This window comes from Lithobates pipiens, unplaced genomic scaffold, assembly GCF_037356315.1.
Source record: "Lithobates pipiens isolate NorthernLeopardFrog02 unplaced genomic scaffold, aLitPip1_a1.2 Scaffold_18, whole genome shotgun sequence".
Taxonomy (NCBI): Eukaryota; Metazoa; Chordata; class Amphibia; order Anura; family Ranidae; genus Lithobates; species Lithobates pipiens.
The window spans coordinates 83,832,352-83,852,842 of record NW_027507758.1 but is presented as its reverse complement, the minus strand read 5'-3'; the positions used below and the strand labels follow the sequence as shown (position 1 = coordinate 83,852,842).

The 20,491-nt window shown below is 44.1% G+C and overlaps 1 long non-coding RNA gene across 1 annotated transcript in view; it reads left to right on the top strand.

The window, feature by feature from the left end:
• The first annotated feature begins 2,489 nt into the window (after positions 1-2,489).
• Positions 2,490-20,491, top strand: part of LOC143987259 (uncharacterized) — a 74,763-nt gene continuing 56,761 nt past the window's right edge. The window contains exon 1 of the long non-coding RNA XR_013276618.1: positions 2,490-2,543. This is a non-coding gene — a long non-coding RNA (uncharacterized LOC143987259). The remainder of the gene's footprint in view (positions 2,544-20,491) is intronic.

Here is a 20,491-nt window from a genome sequence, read left to right as displayed (position 1 = left end):
TTTGCTCCCACCGCCGAGCATAGATAGCTGCAGTATCCGCAAATATCTACGCCATGTCCAGCGACCCCCCCTCCCCCGCTGTTTTATGGGAGATGTTTTAGCACTAAAAATAGCGACTGTAAAGCATTTGAAAAATGCCTCAGTGCTTCCTGAGTGCTTTCACACTGGGGGGCTGCACTGGCAGGATGGTAAAAAAAAGTCCTGCAAGCGGCATCTTTGGGGCACTTTAGGAGCGGTGTAGGGGTATACACCACTCCTAAAGCGCTCCTGCCCATTGAAATCAATGGGCAGTGCTGTCGAAGCACCTGCAAAGCGCCACGGCAGTGGTGCTTTGTGGGCGCCTTTAACCCCTTATTCGGCTGCTAGCAGGGGATAAAAGCGCCCTGCTAATGCCTGAAAAATGCCTCTAAGACGTCAGTAAAGCGCCGCTAGTTTTATTGTAGCTTTAGAGGCACTTTTCGGTGTGAAAGGGCTAACAGTGTGAAAGGGCTCTTAAGATATGAGGCCACTACTTTGCTTATGTATTCTCCTCCATTATCGGTGTGTATCAGTGTGTATTATTCTTGGATTGCATTGGAATTTGTTGCTAGACATGGCAAGGAACTCTTGACGTTTCTCTGTTTCATTCTTGTGTTTCATCAGAAAAAGTGGTTGTGTACCTGGAATAGTCATCAATAAAAGTCAGTAGATATCACTGTCCCCTGTGATTGGTTACCATGTAATGACCCTGGACCTGGACAGCACCACATTTCACAGCTTACATGTATGAGACCTGCAGCAGGACATATTAACCATTTGTAGTCTGTCTGACTGAGGGGATGACTTAACCAGCTCCCACCCAGGCCAATTCTCACACTTCTCTCACAATTTTGTTGCTAGATAATTATTAAAACCCCCCAAACATTATATACAAACCTAAAGAATAAAATGGCGATCATTGTAATTTGTTATGTCACACGGTATTGGCGCAGCAATTTTTCAAATGCATTTTTTTTGGGGAAAAAACACATTTGAATTTATTTTAATGCAATAAAAACAATATATAACCAATTTAAAAAAAAATGTAAAATGCAATGTCACACCAAGTAAATAGATAGATACCTAACATGTCCCGCTTTAAAATTGCGCACACTTGTGGAATGGCACCAAACTACAGTACTTAAAAATCTCCATAGGCAATGCTTTAAAAATGTTTATGGATTACCAGTTTAGCGTTACATTCAGAGAAGAATCTACAGCTAGAATTATTGCTCTGGCTCTGACGTTCATAGCGATACCTCACATGTGTGGCGCAAACACCGTTTACATGTGTGGGTGTGACCTACGAATGCGTTCGCTTCTGAGTGCAAACGCGAGGGGACGGGGCACTTCAAACATTTCTTTTTATTATTATTGTTATTATTATTAATATAATAAAGGTTTTATATAGCGCCAACAGTGTGTGCAGCGCTTAACAAAATGAAGGCTGACATTACAGTTACATTACAATTTGGTGCAAGATGAATTATTATTTATTTTATTTTTACACTGTCTCTTTATTTTATTTATTTTTTGATCACTTTTATTCCTATCACAATTAAAGTAAACATCCCTTGTGATAGAAATAAGACACCAGATATCTTCACTACCCTGGAAAGCATGAGATCAAAAAACATTGATCTCTGCTCTCTAAGGGGAAAGAATAGGGTCACAGAGATGGCCAGGGACTATCCAGTCCTAGGCCAGCCCTGTGGTAACCTGACACCACCGTTGGATCAGATCTTCAGCTTCCTGATTGTATGGGAGAGCCCAGGGAGGCACCGATGGGCGGTGGGAGGGGGCACATCAATCCAGAGGCTAATAAGCCTCTAGGATGGCTTTTACACTGCAGGGAATCGCCGGCTAACAAAAAAAAAAAGATATGGATGATGCCTGTAGCTGCAGCTATCATCCAGATATCTCCACTCAGAGTCCACATCATGTGGGTGGGTAGTGGTTAATCAAAAATAAAACGTGTTTGGGCCTATATGAGTGGCCACATGTTCTGGTAAGAAGCCTGTGTGCTCAATGGATTGGATGGGGTCCACTGAAGTGGTTGCAAATAGTCGGTGTGAGATCAGCACTGGTTTAGATAACTCAGATGACTGGTAATTGTTTGCACAAGTCACTTTACAGTGGATGAGTGGTGAAGTAGCGTTCACTAGGGAGTAGGAGATGGGCTTCTGTTCACAACACACGTATGAATTTGTTTGATGTTTTAAAGGGGAAGTCCACCCTAAAACTAAAATCCCTTCATCTACAGACACCCACTATCTATCACTAACCTCTCTAGCCCAGTAAAGAAGAAATCAGTATACATACCTTTTCTGAAGTTGATTCGACCCGATCTCCAGCAATGAAAGCTCTGCAGAGGAGACAGACGACAATGGCTGTGAAATGAATGGGGAGTGACATCATTTATAGAGTTACTATGGAGCTTCCGTTGTTGGCCGTGTCCTCTGCATCCGCCTCCACAGCGAAGCCGCAGCTCAGCATGGGTTCTGGTCGGATCACCTGCAGAAAAGGTATGTATACACATTTTTTCTTCACAGGGCTAGAGAGGTTAGTGTTAGATCGTGGATGTCTGTAGATGAAGGGACTTTAGTTTTAGGGTGGACATCTACTTTAATTATACTTATGTTATTTATTATTGCACATATCAATTTTTGGGGGACTTTGCACAGTATTTATGAATTTTGTATGTATAAATATTTTCTTATGGTAACACTGTACTGATCGGAGGATGTATCCTATCCATTTAGTATTGGATTGTTTGTGTATTGACACGTATTAAAGTTTGCTGCTTTCTCAATACTTTATAAAAACATTTATTTTTTTCAATATTTGGGAAATTTGCAAGGTTCCCATTTCTTCATGTGGCTGCGGGAATCATAGAGATTCCTGCGCCGGCAGTGAAAACGCACTGCTCTGCACAAACGTGCAGGCTGCCATTCACTCTGAATGGCACCCCCACATTTGTAAAATTGCAGTGTGGATGCAGGAACTGCAGAGTAATAGCATGGTCAAAAAGACCATGCCATTTTCCAGAGGCCGTGTTTTTGAAAAGGGACATGCACTTTTTTTTTGTGGAAACTCAGCCCATTCACTTAAATGGGCTGCTCTGCCCCCGCAAAAGCACATAGGTGTGAAACTAGTGTGAGTGAAGAAGTTTACACACACAAAAGTTTATGTACACTTTATTACAGGTACATATAACGCTGTCAATTTACATGTATTATACATTCACATCATTCCCTGCCCTCAAAGAGCTTATAATCAAAGGTCCCTAACTCACATTCATATAAACACATACTACGGATAATTTATACAGGAGTCAATTAACCTACCAGCATGTCTTTGGATTGTAGGAGGAAACTGGAGTACCCCGGAGGAAACCCATGCAGGCACAGGGAGAGCATGCAAACTTTAAGCAGTTAGTGCCGTGGTTGGGATTTGAACCCAACCTGAACAACCCCAGTGCTGCTAGGCGAACGTGGTAACCACTTAGCCACTGTGTGTGTTTTCATATCTGTTTGTGTGTGATTTTGTATGTGTGTGTATACAGTGGTGGAACTTCCAGGGCCACAAAGGTCGCACTTGTGACTTGGCTCTAGGCTACCATTACTGTGGGGGGTCCCAAGAAAGCAAGAACATATGAAAGGGTTCTGCTGTGGATCAGAGGGAAGGGCCCCGAGCTCCAAGGAAAGGGCCCTGGGACTGGTGGAGGGGGGGGATTGCCTTCATGTTTTTTTTGCACTGGGGCCCTGAAAGTTCTAGGTACGCCTCTAGTTTGTAAACTCTATAACTTTCACACAGACTAAATGATATACACTGATTTGGGTTATTATTTTACCTAAGAAATGTAGCAGAATACATTTTGGCCTCAAACACCAAAAAATAAAAAATCCAGTGGTGATTAATGAGTTCCCGTCTGAACTATAGCCGAAATACGGGTACAGCACAGGCTTACTTTGTGGGTAGGGCATCTATGGACATTCTCCCCTAATCTTGCTGCCCGTGCGCCCCCTGTGGTGCAAGGGCAGCTCGCTCTGTGATCACTGCATCCTTAGGACACAGCTGATCAGAAAAAAGGGCCAATCACAGCGGCCCTTTACCAAATGATAAGCTGTGTCCGAAGACAGCTGATTACAATGTAAATACAAGCCGGTTATCAGCATTCCTTTCCTTATGCTGATAGCGTGAGGAGAGGAGAACCGATAACCGGCTTGTGTTAACTACTTCCTGACCGGCGCACGGGGGGATTACCATAGCTGAACTCATTCTAGAAATGCTATCCTGGTGTAGCTTCAGTATCTTGAATTGCTGAACCTAAGTAAATATGAAGAACTTTTGACTTTCTTGGTCAGAATGTCAGCTGGGATTTGCTGTGTAAACACAGCAGCTGGCTGTAGCCACCACTGTCAAAAACTGACCTTCTAATCAGTGTTTATAAACATTGTTCAGTGACATGCTACAAAAGTACAAAGTAACATTATCATTACCCTCCTCATCCACTGCCCCCTTACTGCCATAGAGATGGAGGTTCACCTCTCTTTTATCCACCATTTGGTCACTCAGTAGTCCATCTAGGTGTCCATGGGACATAATCTGGGGACTGATGAGAAAGATGTCCTTACATATGTCTGGAATACCTAATGAGATGCCTGTTGTATTGTAATTCCAAAGCCAAATAAAGATCAGCCGAGGTGCTCTAACTACAGGCCACTTTCCTTGCTGAATTTAGATGTGAAGCTGCTGGAAAAAATATTGGCCTCTTGATTAAAGTGGGAGTCCCCCGGGACTCCGCGTTTTTTTTTTTTTTAAAAGCCAGCAGCTACAAATACTGCAGCTGCTGACTTTTAAAATAGTGACACTTACCTGTCCAGCGCGCCCGCGATGTCGGCACCCGAAGCCGATCTCTCGATCGTCTCTCGAGTGTTGCCGCCGCCATCTTGGTTATGGGAATCAGGAAGTGGAGCCTTTCGGCTTCATTTCCCGGTTCCCTACTGCGCAAGCGCGAGTCGCGCTGCACAATAAGGATGGACCCGCTGCCTCTGGGATCTGTGTGTTTCCCAGCAGGCAGCGGGGGACTTTCGGAAAGGGGCGTAATCTACGCCCCTTTCCGCAGAGAGCTATCCCGGAAGTGGGCGCAGATACCTGTACTGTACAGGTACCTGCACCCCCCTCCCCCCTGAAAGGTGCCAATTGTGGCGCCTTAGGGGGGGAGGGTTCCGATGAGCGGTGGACCTCCGCTTTAAGACCTTTGCTCTATATATGATGGCTTAGATTTCTGCTCTATACAGAAACCTGATGGCCAAACTGAAGATCAATGGCTCTTTGTCTGAGAAGGTAATAATTAGAAATGGCACCGGGTAGGGATGTCCAGTCTCACCTCTTTTGTTTATTCTCTCTCTCAAGCCATTTATCAGGAGAGTGTCTATTAAGGGCTTCCAGGTGGATGGCAGAGAATTCAAAATTTCAGCTTATGCCGATGACCTATTATTTTATTTGTTTTTTTACAAACCCACTTTACAATCCTTAACTTATTGCAGGTCTTTTCTTCTTATGGCTATATTTCCAACTTAAATATAAATTATACTAAATCGGAAGCAATGAACATGACTCCACGATCATTGCGACAGTACATGATAACTGCCCCTTTAAGTGAGAAGCCTCAGCACTTAAAAAGGAGTTCCAGTCTGTAAAAAAAAATAAAAGTCAGCAGCTACAAATACTGATGTAGCTGCTGACTTTTAAAATAAGGACACTTACCTGTCCAGGGATCTCACAATGTCAGCACCCTGAGCCGATTCGTCAGTCGGCTTCAGGTGCAGGCGCCAGCATCTGTAGTAAGGGAAACAGGAAATGAAGCCTTGCGGTTTCACAGCCTGTTTCCTACTGTGTATGTGAGAGTTGCGCTACACTTTCTGAATATGTGCCCCAGAAGACAGCGGGGGGAAGGAGATGAGGCCGGAAATGGCATAGATCACCGTGCGTCGATCTTACCCGAAAGTGGGAGCGGGTACCCAGGGCCGCTGATAGGGCAGTACAACCAGCCCTGTTGTACCGGGCCTGGCTAAAAAAAAAAAAGCTAAATAACTACATTAACCCACTTGATTACTAAGGTATATAAGGAATATATATTCATTTCCTGGGCCTCATCAGGTTACCAGAGGGGCCCAGGAGGTGAAAGCAGAAGAGGGACTTTTTTTCCATTTTCGGGTGCAGGGATACAATTGCATGCTGTTCTCAGTATACCTGCAGAAAACGAAAGTTCTTCCTGCTCACTGTGTGCCTCCCCGGTGGATGGATATTACTGTTATACGGCTCCCTTTATTCAGTAAGTGCTGCAGCCTGAGGGACTTATCACTGAGGGGGCTGAGACAGACAGCAGCAGGAGTAATCTGGACAACGGCAGTGGTGCACAGGCAAGCAGTCCCCTGCACTTACACACAGACTGACAGGTCACACGATTGTATAATGTGCAGTCCCCAGACTCTGTGTGCTCATGGTTATTATCATTATGATGATCAGGGCATAGCAGGTGCTGTATGGCTCTGTCAGTGTAACATGGCTGTTGGGCACTGACTTTCCTGATATATGGCTGTACTGTGTGTTACAGACTATAACTCAGCACAGCCATAACAAAGTCAGTCATGTTACACTGACAGAGCCATACATCATGAGCACATAGTGAGATGCTACTTTTGCACATGTAATGGGGGAAGGGACAGTAAAAACACACAGCCAAGCTGCATTTTTACCACCCCCAAACCACACCCCTTTGATAACCTTTCACCTATGCTTTGCAATTAGGTCCTTTTTCATGCAGACCTGATTGAAAGCTCCATGTAGGTTTACAGGTATGAACTGACTTGTGTGCATTTAGATCCACCTTCCTCCGTGTCCATTCAGGTAGGAAAAAAAAAAAATTGGAAAAGAATATCCTTTTCTATTTTTCCAGACCTAAATGTGACAGATCAGAGGTAGCCTGATGTAAATGGACACAAGTCGGTGGTGTATGAAGACACAAACTGAAATTGCACAGATGTCAAAACACTGACATCTCTCCCATTCAGATGCAGTTATGAATGGTGGGGCGCTATAAATGTTACATGTTCCAGCTCCTGCCTCCAGACACCCCCCCCACCCTGACAGCGTGGAGGCAGGGGCGGAACGAGGGGTGGGGCTGTGGGCGGGGTCAAGGGGGCCCTGTCAGGTAGGCTGTATGGGGCCCCATGATTTCTAACAGCGGCCCTGCAGGTACCTGTCAAGAGCAGGTACCCGCTCCTCCCCAAAAAGTGCCAAATGTGGCAGTGGAGGGGGGTGGGTTGTATGAACAAGCAAAGCTTCCCCTTTTGGGTGGAGCTCCACTTTAAGTATCTTGGAATATGGCTGACAGCCGGCCTATTGATGATCTTTGAACGCAATTTTTCACCGCTCATTAAAGCTATGGAGCGTAATCTTTAGTTATGGCATCTTGAATATTTTTCATGGTTTGGACGCACTGCTATTGTCAAAATGATGATGTTATCAAAATTATTATACCTCCTGCGCACGTTACCTATCAAAGTACCTCATCTTTTTTTTTAGGAATCCCCAATCCATCCAACTCAAATTTATCTTTTTTGTTGCATGACATACATAAATTCTATTCTGTGCCGCCTTCTGAATACAGCGAGATCCTGTATTCCTCTTGGATGGAAAAAGACACAACCACTTTCAGTGGGCATGTGGCTCAGGAAGGCGGAGGAGCTGAATCGATTGAAAAACTTGGTTTAGACAAAAAGACAAAAACAAGAGAAATATAATATCAACTCAGAGGAGGGAAAGACTCTCACTGATGGGAATCCAAATGGTTGAAGGAATGAGGGAATTATATTATTCTTCAACCAGTCAGATTTCGGGATGGAGTATGGCATACATTTACAGTTGTTACCCCTTGGAGATGGGGGGGGAGGGGGGAGGAGAGGAGGAAAACTATTATTATGTGTTGTGTGGGTGTTTTTTTTTTGTTTCCCTGTGGGGGGGTGGGGTGAGGGTTAATATTTATTCCATGGGATTTTCCATACATACCTATGCACATGAGGGAATTTGGGGTCAGGGTTTTCTAAATACATAACCAGGGTGAGGAAATTACTTTGACTAACAAGATGATATGTTTTATTATTTATACTATAGATGACTGTGCTATCATGGATTTTCTCTTAGTTTTTTGAAACAAATAAAGTCCTTTGAAGGGATTTTGAAAGCTGTGCCACAACCCCTATTTAACCAACCAAATCAATGTAAAATACATGAATACTTAATATGCACACAGATAAATGAATAAGTGTATGATACATAAATAAATAAATAACATTGGTCTCACACAAATTGATTAAGCAAAAAAAGCATAAATAATAAAAAAACAGCTTGAAAAAAGCCAAAGCTGAGAAATAGAGTCCTCTATATATGTTCTTATAAGGACACCACGGTGAATCCACACAAAACAAACCAGTGCCCGTCACCGAGAAGTGGATGCGCTTACCAGATAGAGATCAAATTGCAGCCTTAATAGTAAATCATCTGTGTCTTTCTCCATGCATCAGACGCTAACAGATCAGCTATCCCCAGTGTGTGGCGACACCGCACAAATAACTTCCACGGTCAGTAATCGGAAGTACCACTAAAAATGGCTCAAAAAAGAAGAGGATGCCCCCATAGTGTAAAACCTCTCAGGTAATTTATTATACTATAGACAATTGCACTTACTTAGAACATCCATTAAAAACAGCACAAGAAATTGTTTTCAAAAAGCCGGCCGGCATTCAGAAGCCCGTCCTCCCCTCGTATAGCGTGGTGGCATCACTGCGTGCCTTCCCATTGGGAAGGATACAGAAAGGCCCAATAAACCGAGGTGCAAAGTTCAGTGAGGGAACAGGAAGCTGGAGGTTGCGAGATGACAGCCAGACCCTGTCCCCAACCTGGTAGGAAGGCGCAGGCAGGCGTCTGCGGTCAGCATGGAGTCTGTACCTATCATTAGCATGACCCAAAGCCTCCTGGACTTGTACTCAAGTGGAACGAAGACCACGGAGATGCTCCTCTAACGCAGGAATACTCTGCAGAACAAACGAGTCAGGCAACATGGAAGGTTGGAAACCATAATTCGACATAAATGGAGACAATCGGGAGGCAGAATTCAAGGCACTGTTGTGAGCAAACTCTGCCCATGGTAATAGGTCTGACCAGTTGTTATGGTGGTCAGAAATATAGCAACGTAGGAATTGCTCCAAGGATTGATTGGCTCACTCTGCAGCCCTATTAGACTGAGGGTGATACGCAGAAGAGAACACAACCTGGATTCCCAACTGTGCACAAAAGGCTCGCCAGAACTGGGAGATGAACTGACTGCCCCTGTCTGAGACAATCACCTTGGGAAGCCCATGTAAGCGAAAGATCTCCCGAGCAAAAATGAAAGCCAGTTCCTTAGAGGTAGGCAACTTCTTAAGTGGAATACCATGACACATCTTTGAGAACCGGTCAACCACTATAAGGATAACAGTGTTGCCTTGGGAGCTGGGCAACTCCACAATGAAATCCATTGACAGGTGAGTCCAGGGCCTCTCTCCACTGGGTATGGATTGTAGGACACCCACTGGAAGGTGTCGTGGAGTCTTACTCTGAGCACACATGGGACAGGCAGCTACGAAGGCAGTCACATCAGCCCGTAGACTAGGCCACCAGAATTTTTGGGAAATGGCCCAAATGAGTTGATTCTTCCCAGGATGGCCAGCTGCCTTGGGAGAATGGTAAGTCTGGAGCACAGCAGTACAGAGACTCTCTGGAACAAAGCAGCAGTCAAAAGGTTTCTCAGGAGGAGCATGGACTTGAGCAGCAAGAATTTTGTCACCCAAAGGAGAAGTAAGACTAGTGCGAACCTTAGCCAAGATACGATCAGGAGGAATCATAGGAACCGGAACCGACTCTGACTTGCAAGTGGAGGAAAATTGTCGTGACAAGGCATCAGCTCTTACATTCTTAGTACTGGGTAAGAATGAGACAAATAAAGGCAGCCTTGAGAGTCTCAAAGGCCTTAATGGACTCCGGAGACCAACTCTGTGGGTTACCGTCCTTTCTGGTCATATCAGTCAGGGGCTTGACGAGAGACGAGACATTACGAATAAACTTCCGATAGTATTTGGCAAAACCCAGGAAACGCTGCAGAGGACGTAAACCCACGGGTCGAGGCCACTGTAGGACTGCCGAAAGTTTCTCTGGGTCAATCGAAAAACCAGCAGTGGAAATGACATAGCCCAGGAATGTAACCTGTTCACGATGGAACTCGCACTTCTCCAGTTTACAATAGAGATTGTTCTCTCTTAGTTTCTGAAGCACACGACAGACATCTGTGTGGTGGCTCTCCAGGGACTTGGAAAATATGAGGATATCATTGAGATAAACCACCACACATAACTGCAACAAATCTCGGAGGACATCGTTAATAAATTCTTGGAAAACTGCTGGGGCGTTACAAAGGCCATTAGGCATTACCAGGTATTCATAATGGCCTGTTCTGGTAATAAACGCAGTTTTCCACTCGTCGCACTCCTTAATGCACATGAGATTGTATGCCCCTCTCAAGTCAAGCTTCGTGAAAACCATTGCTCCCTTGAGGCGGTCAAATAACTCTAATCAATGGAATCGTGTAGGCATTCTTAATCGTGACACGATTAAGATCCCTATAATCTATACAAGGTCTCAGTTCACCACTCTTCTTCTTCACAAAGAAGAAACCAGAACCAGCAGGAGACAAGGATTTGAGGATGAAACCTCGAGAAAGTGCATCAGCAACATACTCCTCCATGGCTTTATCCTCCAAGACCGACAAAGGGTAAAACCGGCCACGAGGAGGTATGGCACCAGGTTGAAGGTCAATTGCGCAATCATAAGACCGGTGTGGAGGCAAACTACCGGCTTGACCTTTATCAAAGACATCGCTAAAATCGCGGTACTCCTCTGGCAGGGAGGGGAGGGAAGAGGTGCACAGGACCTTGGATACCTTCAGGAAGCATGTCCCACTGCATTGTGGTGACCAGGAGAGAACCTCAGTATGGAGACAATCAAAAAAGGGGTTGTGCCTCTGTAACCAAGGATAACCAATAACCAGCGGAAACCTGGGTGAGGAAATAAATTGGAATTGGATTATCTCATGGTGAAGAGCCCCTACGACCATGGACAATGGAACCATCTCATGAGTCACATGGGCAGGCTGTAAAGGTCTCCCGTCAAGAGCCTCAATGGCAAGTGGAGTATCACGCAGCTGCAGTGGAATCGAGTGCTGCGAAACAAATGCAGCATCAATGAACCGGCCTGCAGCCCCAGAGTCAATTAGAGCCTGTATCTCGATGGATGACTCAGCCCAAGAACGGGTGACTGAAACCAAGGGCTTATCCTTCTGGATAACTGAGGATGAAACGTCACCTAAGGTCTGTCCATGACAGGACCTCAAGGTTCGGGCATTCCCTGGACAGGTGGGACAAGACTTCAAAAAGTGACCTGCCTGGCCACAATAAAGGCACAATCTCTCCCTCCTCCTAAAGGCTCTCTTATCCGCAGAGAGACGCGTGAAGCCCAGGTGCATGGGTTCATCTTCACTGACCGACTCGGTACCAGGAGGCATGGGAGGTGAGGGAGGCATGGGTGGGACTACAAAGCTCAGAGGCAAACATACAGGAGGCTTCCGCAAGCGTTCCTTAAGAGAAAGTCTTTCTCTGAGTCTGGAGTCAATGAGGATGGCAAACGAGATCAAGCTCTCCAGCTCAGTGGGTATATCTCGGGCTGCTATTTCATCCTTGATGGTATCAGAGAGACCATGAGAAAAAACAGCCACGAGGGCCTCATTGTTCCAAGCAACCTCTGCTGCCAGAGTACGGAATTCAATGGCGTGGTCGGCAACAGTTCTCGTACTCTGTTTGATGGACACGAGGCACTTGGCAGCAGAAGCGCAGTGTGCGGGAACGTCAAATACCCTTTTAAAGGAGGCCACAAAACTGAGGGTAACTCAAGACAACAGGTTTTTGCGTCTCCCATAGAGGGTTAGCCCAAGCCAAGGCTCTCTCAGAAAGCAAAGATATCATAAAACCTACTTTGCTTCTGTCTGTGGGAAACACCTGGGGCAGCATCTCGAAGTATATCTCAACCTGATTGAGAAACCCTCTGCATTGAACTGGATCGCCCCCAAATCGCTGGGGAAGCAGAGCAGAACCAGACATACCTCTTATAGAGGTAATACTCGAGGCGCTTGTCTGCACAGAGACTGGCGCAGCAGCAGGGACGGCCTGCGACTCAGGTTGTACCGGAGCAGCCACCGTGGGGGGTTCCCAGGAGCATTTGTAACGCCATGGCAAACTGATCCATGCGGTGATCTTGCTCATCCAATCTGGAAAAAATATTACCAACAAGTGGATTGACTGTATCTTCTGAATTCATGGCCTTCGCCTACTGTCAGAAACCAGGAATCAGACCGAGACAGAAGTACAATTAAATCACACTTGTTTATTAAATAAAAAGGTAAAATAGAAAAAGCGTAGTCAAAGCATAGCCAGAGCCCAGTAACCGGATAGAGTAGTGAGCCAGGCCAGAGTTCAATAACCAGATCGGGTAATCAGCCAGGCCAGAAGTCAGGGATCCAAGTAGAGGAACAGCAAGCAGGATAAGGAGCCAGAAGGGATGTCAGCAAGCCAGTCTCTAAACAACCGCAGGAGATGGTTTCTTGTGATGTGACCAAGACGAAGGCAGAGGAGGAGTGCGATGGACAGCTTTAAGTAGGCAGGTCAGATGAGCATGATCAGGAACAGCTGGTAACTGTGGAGAGAGATGAGAGCTGGCAATTAGCTGACAGCTGAGCAGCCAGCCCAGAGAAGGAAGGGCTAAGCCAGCCCTGACACATAGAAAAAAATAATCATTTTTGCATGACAATATTACCATAAGAAAGCATGGTTTAGGGTGAGATCCCTACTTTTGGTAAGTGCTTCCCTTTTATGGTTCTGACTAAGTTCAAATGGGATTATACTGTGTATGGTAAAATATTTAAGCTTCTAGTCCTTTGTTTTTTGTTGCCAGGAAGATTCTGAGATTTTTTAGAATTTAATTTTGAGGTATTGCATCAAATATAAAGCTGCATCTACTTCACGCATGGCGCACCATTACTCTATCTGATCCTGAAGGCATGTAAGTGGTTTTCTTTCCCTTTCTTCACTTACTGAGAACATAATACATATTCTGTGCTGCTTACCTTGCATGTTTAGGTTTAATTAATTATGTTGTATTTTCTTGGATAGGATTAGGCCTACTGTTTGTCAAGATGGTCCTGAGGAAGCAGATTGCGAAACGTGTCAGCCTCTTGTCATAACAGTACAAGCTACTACAGTTTGGCCAACTGCTTATATTTATATATGAGCCCCACTCTTAATGTGTTTTATATATGTCATTTTTAGCCTTTGTAATAAAACCTTTTGATATCATTTTGGTTGCTGCATCTCCTTCTGATACCGTTAAAGTCCGTACAGTTGTTAGTACTTCCAGCGAGAGCAGCACTAGGGTTTTTGGTTTGAATCCCAAACAGGGCACTACCTCCACAGAGTTTGCATGTTCTCCCTGTGCCCGTTTCCTCTTGGTACTCCTGTCTAAATTGGCCCTAGTATGTATATGTATGAATGTAAACTAGGGGCCTTAAATTGTCAGCTCCTTGAGAGCAGGGACTGATGTGAATGTGCAATATACTGTATATGTAAAGTGCTGCGTAAATTGATGGCCCTATATACAGTAAGCACCTGTAATAAACAAATATAAATATTACTTTATTATCCCTGATATAATAAGCCCTTAGCAGAAATGTAAATATTTCTCTGGTCTGTAAGGAGTATTGAGTTATGAGTGCAAAATTGGTTAACAGTGAAAGAAGTATAACTGGAAATGTCTACTACTGTAAATGTTATTTTTTTTAAATAATGAATTTATTTACTTATAGTACCTGCCCATTTTAGTTATTCCCAGAGCAGGGAAGATGATTTTGCTTTAATCTAATATAAAAGAACATAAAGTATACAAATAATATTAAATTACATTGATAAAACACAAATATTATCCCCTTCCCCAAAAATTTATTTCCTATTTCTTCCACAAGGTGGCACCTTCCTGCCATAATATCAAGCATGGTAAAGCAGATCTCCAGCTACCCAAAACATCAATAGAGAATTGAGCATGTATATTCAAGATCAAGTATATAGTTAGCAGCAAAAGGTGTCTTGTTTAACCACCTTTAACTCTGATACCAGCCTGAAGCCTTTCCTCTCGCTAGTCATGCGTCCTCCCCCTCACTGCCATCTTCATATATAATGCAGGACCATAAGTCCTGGATTACATATGAGGACTTTGAAGTCCTACCCACCTTTCAAGGCTAAAGTGAGAAGAGAAGAGCACTGGCTTTTTAATCCCCCTAGACTAAACAAACATTCGGTCCTTACTATAATTAAAAAGTCTTTAATAGGAGATTTTTTTCACCTGATGTAGGGTTTGAAATCATGCGAGTTCAGCTGAACATGCACAATTTCAACCCGCCATTACAGTCCGACTTCTGGGTCAATTTAACAGACATCTGTTCGGATTCCTGCATAGATGTCTGTCCCCATCTGGGGGGGGGGGGGGGGGTGCAAGGCCTAGCGGAGAAGCCTGGGAGAGCTGGGAAGGAGCTTCATCTTTACACCGTCATGGATGAAGTATTCTGGAACAGAGGGGCTGGAGAAGCTGTCAGAACGTATGTCCAGTTAAAGTTCTCCATCATGGACTCGGGGCAGGAGAAGGTAGTGAGTGAGCCACAATGGATTTCTGGATGAGGCATGCCAGGGTAGCTGGGTTCAAGGCCAGAGGAGAGACTGTGGGGAGAATGTCAGATCGCTGTGGCCTGAGGGCACAGGATTTGAAGGCCGGACTATCTGGGAGCAGTAGTCCACCAATCAACACATACTACTAAATTACTAGGCCGCCAGGGAGAGGTACTGCAGACCTCAGGCCTAGTAACAGTGCAACTAATTCTAGCCAGCCACTGGGATTGTTCAGAGTGGTCGCTTTTGTCAAAAGAGGATGATGTCACAGGAAAAGTAATGATCTACAGTGGAAGGTGGAAGTCCTGGGAGCAACAGACTCCAGGAGATACGCAGAGGGGGAGTAATAGTCTGCATGGTGTTATGCAGGGGAAGTATCTGTAGATATTATTTGTACATCAGTACTTCACGGCTCAAACTTTTGTTCTAATTCTTAATTATTATGGCAAAGCAATTGTTCTATGGGGATCCCATATTTCCTTTCCCCCAACCAAGTTATATCCCCCAATAAACAAAACAAAACAATGCAAATGACTGTTCAATGTCTCAGAAGTGATAGATGGAGGTCTGGCAACAGGGTGACATGGTGGATGTTAGTTACTAGTAGCAACCATGTGCTGCATTCAATTGCCTCCCTGTCCCTGCTGAAGAAAAGAATCCAACCACAACATGATGCTGCCTCCACCATGTTTCACAGTGGGGATGGCAAAGAAAGCAGGGGAGGCACCTCAGAACTAAAGCACAGGTGGTCACACCCACTGCTGCACTAACCACTCCCTGCCCCCCAGATCAAATGAAACAGGCCTAGCCTAAAGCATAGGCCTGCCCAAATTTACCTGTACTGACAGTTTCATTTACAAAATCCTCACCCTAGTACCTACCTATGGTAGAGGGTGCTAAATGAACATAGAGAGGGAGATGGGACTTTGTATGAGGCAGGTAGCAGCCAAATAGGGTAATACATGTATAGATGACTTAGCAATTTGTTTATTTGTCATAAAGAGGGTATAAAATCACACTAAGTATGAAATATATAGCAAAGCCATTGAAGATATACACACAATTGGATAAAGTACAGTTCATGAATACATATAAATAAGGATATAATTACATCTTCCAAACAGTTCATATACATATACACACACTATAAAAGCGAAATAGCAGCACATTCCAGTAACCCATGTATGGTGTAATACTCCGTACAGGGATTAGGAAGTAGCAGAGATTATAGAGTACAAGTAGCAATGATCATTGAATTGAATCAAAAACATGGTGCATGTTGGTGCATAGCTGAAACTCCAACTACAAAGGAAGGAGAAAGAAGATATTGAGGCTAAATAGCTTACATGGAGCTGGGATTGAGAGGTATGTACTGCTGGAAATAGAAAGGAGCCGTTAAAATAGACTGTCTGTCCCGGGAGCTGAGGAAGCTACACTGCACGTGGGGTGAACATCCAAGCAGGAGATCCCCAGGGAATGGATTCTCCATGGTGTTGAATTGGTAACATATGGTGAGGCTCCAAAGGAGTCTATGAAAAAATGTAATTGCTAAGAATATATATACAAGGAGTTCGCCCTGGGACTTTGAGTGAAGTGAATATGGTTAGTCAAAAAACATGTCATGGAAGTAAAATAATGTAGATTTATTACAATTGTTGCGCATCTGAAACACAACAGCAATAACTACAGGTATATATATATATATATATATATATATATATATATATTGGTATATATTGTTTTACCATGTATGTGGATTATCTCATGTTCACATTATATGCATATTTTATCGGCCTGTATTGAAGGAAACATAACTGAGGTGAGACCATGGCCAACAGAAGTGGAGCTTTGAGTGCGAAGTAAGTATAACAAGCATGTGTATAGAACCAAAGGTGAGTGATGAAACATTAAGAAGTAGCCAGAATAAGTGCAACCAAGGAAGGATCCGTCTGTGCAAATATAATTACCTCGTGTGCATATAAGGAAACAAGTTATGCTGTGATGTGCAGCTTGACCAGTGGTACAGGTGGAAAAGAGTAGGTAAAGGTGCTTGGTAGAAATCCAGCCCACCCGCAGGTAACTCCCAACGTCATGGAAGACAAGATAGAGGAGGAGAGGCATGCCCCTCCTGGAGTTAACGCTGTCCATGGAGAGGCGCCAGATGCCTCCCCCTATATATCAGCCGAAGTATTGGATGGCATGATGCCCTACGGCGAGCAGAACCACCGCCCCCCAACTAGTGGGCGGGGGGGATGCCAAGCGCACATCGCATCTCCCAGGCATCAGGCAGTCAGACGGCCCCCACAAAGGCAGAGCACATACACCTGAATGCAAGGGCTTCTAAATCAAGATGGAAGAAGTTGAGTGAAGCTATATTGTAAAATCTGTATGTCCCGTGTGTGCAGAACAGGTCCGTCAACCACACAGGGCATAAGAATACACTGAGATAATGGGGGAGAAATGTACATAAACTGGCCTTGTGCCTCCATCCCTAATGACTAATATAAGGGGGGGGGGGGAGAGAAAGAGGCTTGGAACTTTACGTGAATCATCATACTGTGTACTATGTGCCTCCATTCAACTCCATGCCTCCAGTAATTCAATTGAACATACAGAGGGAGCTGGGACTTTGTGTGAGGCAGGTGGCAACCAAATAGGATAATACATGTACAGATGGCTTAGCAATTTGTTTATTTGTCATAAAGAGGGCATAAAATATATACACACAAATGGATAAAGTACAGTTAATGAATACATATAAATAAGGATATAATTACATATTCCAAACAGTTAATATACATATACACACATTATAAAAGGGAAATAGCAGCACATTCCAGTAACCCATTGACAGGAGGCTATTAACCTACCAGTATGTCTTTGGAATGTAGGAGGAAACCCGCGTACAGGAAGAACATGAAAATACCGTGCAGGTAGTGCTGTGGTTGGGATCCGAACCAATGAACCTAGTTCTGCCAGGTGGAAGTGCTAACCACTTAGCCACTGTGCTGCCCAATAAATAAGAGTGTTCTTTTAATAATGCAATGCAAAGCTGAAGAAGCGTGTACAACAGTAGCGGCTGGTGTTATAACTTTATATTTTTTGGGGATCGGCAAACAATGCACCCACAACCAGCCCTGCACTTACCCCATCTAGGTCGCGGGCAGCAGGGAGCGGCTTCCCCTGCATCCCCTCCTCCTTGCCATCACGGTGGCTTCTGCTGTGCATTTCCTCCCTCCTCCTCCTAGGTGGCCAATAGGGTGACAGGTCTCAAACTTCTTGATTGGCTGGGAGGAGAATCATGAAGACAATAGCGAATATTAATTCCCTATTGTCATACAACTGGATGGGCTCGGGCGCACCCTTTTTTGGAGCCAATTAGAGGCTCAGGCTCTTATCATGTGCTTCTAAAAACGAAACAAAAAAAAAAAGCCCCATTGGAATCCATGCGTCTGACACCCTGCATGTAGATTAGGGGCCGGGCATATTGATTAGAGGGGCGGGCCGCCACTGATGTACAAATTGCGGTAGCAGCCTCTAACAACCAGATTTCCATTTACTGAAGTCATCCAAATAAAATATAATTTTTGGGTAGTTGCTGTAGGTACCTGATCTGTGCATGCAGCCAGTTAACTGGCACAAGACCGATTTTCTACTAAGTTAGATCTGCCAGCAGTGCCATATGTATTTTGGACTAAAGTAAACTACAATGACATTAGAGCTGACCTAAACTGTAGGAAGGGGGGGAGGAAGTTGTGATGACATCTCTCTACACAAGTGCCGGTTGGTTGATGACATTTCACTACACAAACATGTTCTTTTTTGTTTGATGTTTGAATTTAGCTTCAGTTTCCTTCTCCTTTTTAAACATATCTCTTCAAAGGGCAAATCCTTTACGTCAGCTTCCCCTGCCGCTGTCACTTCTGCTGCTTATAAAATGGTATTTACAGAACATTCTTGTTCTTCTCAAAGATGTCCATCAGAGATCTGAGCTACTTGCAAAAAATCTGAAATATAAAAAAAATGCCTTCTGCCTGAAAATACACTCATACAAGAAAACAGTATGAAATCAGGCATGCAGAGGGAGCCTGAAGATAACCTGTACTGGAGACAAGTTTTTTAAAGCTCGATTTTAGTTTGAATTTACCCCACAAATTACTGATTAGGGGGCACTCACAGTACATCATTGTCATCATGTCATTGATGCTTCCTGAATCATTGCATCCAAGAGAACAAACATAGCTACCTTCCAACAGTCAGATCACAGCAGCAAAAAAAAACAAATTTGGAGATTTGGAGGCAGAAGGCATGGTCCTGTTCTAAATTAAAGCGAAGTTCCAGCTGGATTTTTTATTTTATTTTTTTAACTCCCCAGTAATGTTTTTATCTAATTTAATATCAATTGCATAAATAGTTATATTGTTATTTTTTTTTTAAACAAACCTTGCTGTCCCCTCCAAGCATGCTCCCATCTTCAGTGTGGGCATGTGAAGCCCACTGGTATCTCCTTCCCGGGTACGGCGCTTATCTCCACCTTGCATTGCGTCATTTCCTATTTGGAAATAACGCAATGCTACCAGTGGAGGATGCCCATTCATGACCATCTACATCACCAACCTCATTTGCAGATATCGCCCAAATCGTCCCCTCTGCTCCTCCCAGGACCTCCTGCTTTCTAGCTCCCTTGTTACCTCCTCCCATGCTTGCCTTCAAGACTTCTCCAGAGCCTCTACCATCCTCTGGAACTCCCTGCCCCAGTCTGTCCGATCAGCCCCTACCCTGTCCACCTTTATCCCTGAAAACTCATTTAGCCTATCCCACACCCACCTAACAACTGTCCCCAAGCCACCCCCATCAAATTATTCTCTGCAGCTATTACCTTTGATACCACCACCCCCTCCCTTTAGAATGTCAGCTCTATGAGCAGGGCCCTCCTGTACCTTTTGTATTGAACTGTACTGTAATTGTGTTGTCCCCCTCCCCCCCCCCCCCCCCCCATACATTGTAAAGAGCTGCGTAAACAGTTGGCGCTATATAAATCATGTATAATAATAATAATATCCCAGGAGCCAATGCGCCCCCCGGAAATTACGCACCTCGCCGCGGAGAGGTACACCAGAAGAGGAGCAATTACCCTTTCCAAATAAGGTAATTCTACTACAGAAAAAAATAAAAAACATCCAATGCAGAATTATAAGGCAATAACGAATGGACAGGTGCAAATTTCAAAATGTATGTGGAAATCCGTTTTAAGAATACATACTTGAATTGAATTTGTTTTTAAAAATGGTATCTGTGGAGTATGTACAGTGCCTTGCGAAAGTATTCGGCCCCCTTGAACTTTTCAACCTTTTGCCACATTTCAGGCTTCAAACATAAAGATATAAAATTAAATTTTTTTTGTGAAGAATCACCAACAAGTGGGACACAATTGTGAAGTGGAACGAAATCTATTGGATTTTTGAAACTTTTTTAACTAATAAAAAAATGAAAAGTGGGTCGTGCAAAATTATTCGTCCCCCTTGCGTTAATACTTTGTAGAGCCACCTTTTGCTGCGATTACAGCTGCAAGTCGCTTGGGGTATGTCTCTATCAGTTTTGCACATCGA